Below are 4,316 nucleotides of genomic sequence, written 5' to 3'. Positions count from 1 at the left end.
AAATGATTAGGCAATGTCCATTTGATAGAGTATTAAATAGGAAAAAGGTGGCTTTCGGCATTTGGATGCAAACGTGCTGGGCATACTAATAAGGCCGATCAATATTGAAGAAATTCAGCAAACCCTATTCATGATGAATGCTTTAAAGGCTCCGGGAATTGATGGATTCTATGCAGAATTTTATCATAAAAATTGGCATATTGTAAGAGGAAGTGTTTGCCGATTTGTTATGGATTTTTTCGAATCAAATGTCCTAGTAGATTAGGCGAACAAAAAGTTGCTAGTAGTTATTCCTAAGGTGGATGCTCCGAAGAGAATAACACAGTTTAGGCCTGTAAGCTTGTACACAGTCCCTTACAAAATCATAACCAAGCTGCTCGTTAATCGATTGAAGCCCCTCCTTCCAGATTCGGTGTCCCAGAATCAATCTAGTTTTGTTCCGAGAAGGAATATAATTTATACACGAGGTGATCCACTATGAATTTGAAGACTGGTCACACAGCGTGGATGGCAATAAAAGTGGACTTAGAGAAACCCTGTGACCGACTAGAGTGGAGCTTTATTGAAGAAACACTGGTGGAAGTTGGATTGCCAAATAATTTCATTGGATGAATTATGATTTGTATTACGATTACTACTACTCAGGTACTTTAGAATGGAAATACGTTGGAAAGTTTCACCCGATCTAGGGGGATCCGATAAGGTGACCCATTATCACCGCATATTTTTGTGCTATGTACGAAGATGCTTTCTCATGCTATTAATCGACGGATTAGACTTGGTATTGGAAGCAAATCAAGCTCGCCTGTAGCGGCCCGAGTTTATCCCACTTATTCTTTGTTGATGATCTGATTCTTTTTGTGGAAATGTCCATGGATCAAGTATGCACTATAAGGGAAGTAATAGAAAGTTTTTGTGCTTGCTCCGAAAACGAAAATATTCTTCTCTAATAATTGCGACGCCAACAGAAGATCTATGATATCTTAGAGTTTGGGTTTTGAAGAAGTTATTGATCTTGGAAAGTATCTGAGGGGTCCCTTTGCTTCATAACAGAGTAGCCGCGGCAACCTACCCGTAAATTATCAAAAAAGTGGAGCAAAGACTTTTTGGTTGGGCAGCTAAGTCCCTATCCTTAGCAGAGCATATTACCCTGGCTAAAGCAGTCCTACAAGCGATTCCTAGGTATGCCATGAAATCTACTTGGCTACCGAAAGGAGTGTGTGAAACTTTGGAGAAATTAATTCTCCGTTTTGTTTGGAATTCTTCAAATTGTTCCAATGGTCTTGCACTTGTTAATTGGGAAAATGTCACACTTCCAATGGAGTAGAGAGGCTTGGGAATGAAAGATTTGGATAACCAAAACAAAGCATTTCTTATGAAAATTGGAATGCAAATGGTTGAAGGGGAAAATAAATTATGGGTACAAGTGCTCATGAACAAGTATCGATGGAATGGTGATCTGCCGGAGAATATATATCGCCAAAAGTGTTCAAGACTTTGGCGAGGATTGATCTGTATTTTTTTTGGATAATTAAATTTTATTACCCAAAGAGCATGAACTGCTACAAAAAATCAGAGTTCTGATTACAAAAATTTCCCTACATACAAAAAATCAGCAATCAAACAATACCCCAATTGTTACAAAGAGTAATATTAACACTATCTAATCTATTAAGATTCCTATCCCTTAATTGAAAACCAACAATTTCCTTAATATCTTGGATCAGTTCTTCAACGTTCCTAGATCGTTGCTGGAAAATCCTTTTGTTTCTTTCTTCCCATATGGTGTAAATAAGGGCATTGGAAGCAATCTTCAAAATATAAGTGAACATGGATTTACCCTTCCAAAAAGTAGAAGCCCAAGCAAGAAAATCATTCCATGATAATTGATGAGCTTGTTGCAAACCATTAAGTGAGAAAACTGCTGTCCATAAAGAAGCAGCAGTGGGACATTCAAGGAACAAATGGTCCCTTGTTTCCATAACATCACCACAGAAAAACACATTGGCAGTCGTTGATAAGTCTCATGTGTTGCAGTCTTTCTTTAGTAGGAAGCCTATCAAGGAAAGCCATCCAAGCAATTAAGCTATGTTTGGGGATGTGGAGAGGGAACCATAGTAGTTTATGCCATGAAACTTTAGTATTCTTCACACGAATTTCATTCCGGATTTCTCTAACTTTTGGGATGACATAAGGCGCAACATCTTCTGGACTATCACAAATGGGTCTGAGGCTGATTTTTGTTATGACAATTGGGTTGAAGGACAAGGACCTTTAGCAGCAAGTTTCACAATTAATAGCAATCCACCTCCTACATCGGTCATTTCAATGACCACTGCTGCTGGTAAATGGGACTGGGACCTTTTGAAAGTTATTATCCCGGAGAATGTTTGCAATAGAATTGCAACAATTTGCCCACCGAATCCAGCTCTTGGCAAGGATATTCCTGAGTGGTGTTGGGAGGCTAATCACAAGTTCACAGTCAAGTCTGCTTACATAGCCTTGACGAATCAGACGCAAACGACTAACAATGGCCATTGGAAGGAAATCTGAAAAATGCAAGATCCACAACGGGTTCGAACTTTTCTATGGCTAGCTCTCCATGGGAAGTTACTCACCAGTGGAGAACGATACCGTCGACACCTTGCTTCATCAGCAACATGCGCACTCTGTTGCAGAGACAATGAGGATATGACCGATGCCCTTCGAAGTTGCCCCATTAATTTTCAAAATGGAGTCGAGTAATAGATATAATCAGAATCAAAGAATTCATACAAATGCCGAATGAAGAATGAATTTTGGCCAATCCGAGAAAACAACGTGACTTTGCGCATTGGAAAGTTGGGTTTCCCATCATTTGTTGGAACATTTGAAAATGCAAATGTAAGTTACTGTTTAAGCCTAATTATGTGGAGCATGAGGATATTCTAATCTAGAGTGCGGTTTAAAAATGAAATAATAGCAAACATGAGTGCTACGTCAAGGAACCAGGTAGTGAACCGAGCTGTTGAAAGATGGAAAAGGCCTGCTACAAGTTGGGTTAAGGCGAACACTAACAATGCGAAGGAAAATGGTTGCGGTTAGAGGTGTTTTACGGGGTGAAAATGATGACTGGATTCTAGGTTTCTCCCGAAATCTAGGCATTTGTTCCGTCCTAAATGCAGAATTGTGAGCTATCCATGAAATGCTGGTCATTTCTTGGAATCATGGCTAAAAAAAATGGAATTGGAATCTGATTGTCTAGTAGCAATTCAAATGGTTACTGGAGCCCCTCAGATGGCAGAAGGAAATGCGCTGAGCTGAAGATCAAAAATGTTCGCTGGGAAGCAAATGCGGTGGCCGATAAATTTGTTGAAATGAGCAAAGTCTGTCCGATTGGTTCGATTATGTACTGGGAGCCTCCTGGTGAAGTGGCTACGTTAGTGAGCCTGGATTAGGTTTTATGAGTTAAGCATTAAAAAAAAAAGAACATAAAATCATAAACTTCAAGAATTGCTACAAATCAACAGTATACCCATAGGCATAGTAGAAACATCTTTATACATTTCTTCCATTAAAAAAGTAAAATTTATTCATGAAAATTTATTAAAATGACATTATAAAATCCAAAAATAATAAAATTTAATAATAAAAATTCTAAAAATTGATTAAAGTTAAAGAAGTAAACATGGGAATCATTATGAGAACTTTAGGCTCGAGATCAGTCAACAAACTAAGGAAGCCATCAAAGCGATCGAAAATCATGAGAAAGGCGTGCGTTACTTCAGCTGACCAGCTAATGTATGGAGTATCTTCGAAACAAAAATGATGAAAATGAATGATGGGGGAGGGGAGATAAACGCTTTATATTAAATTCAAAGAAAAGATTTCAATTGAAGGTTTGCCGGAAAGAATTTCATTTTCAACTGAGGGTGAGTTCACTAAACTTAAAAAATATTAAATCAATTAAATGGTTTATATGATGGTTATCCCTTGTTCTCATATGTAATGGGGTAAGGGGAGGTAAGATAGTAGAATGTCTCCAACACTAAGTTGAGAGTAGCTTCCGTAGGAGATCTCCGAATTATGAAATATCCTTCATGATACTCGATCCTACGACCTCAAAGTTAAGAACCTTGAACTCTACCAACTAAACTGGATGGTCATTTCAATTAAATGGTCTATAGTATATCCTAATTATTATGATGATTGACAGATAATTCATCATTAATTATTAAAAAGTGAGAAATTACTTTTTGGGTATTAATTGAGAGAATTTTAAATACGTATTACTTTGTAAATTGTCATCTCATATTGTTCAAATAAAGAAAAAAAGT

The sequence above is a fragment of the Hibiscus syriacus genome, unplaced genomic scaffold (assembly GCF_006381635.1).
Source record: "Hibiscus syriacus cultivar Baekdansim isolate YM2019G1 unplaced genomic scaffold, ASM638163v2 tig00110890_pilon, whole genome shotgun sequence".
Lineage (NCBI taxonomy): Eukaryota > Viridiplantae > Streptophyta > Magnoliopsida > Malvales > Malvaceae > Hibiscus > Hibiscus syriacus.
This window is presented reverse-complemented; position numbering follows the sequence as displayed.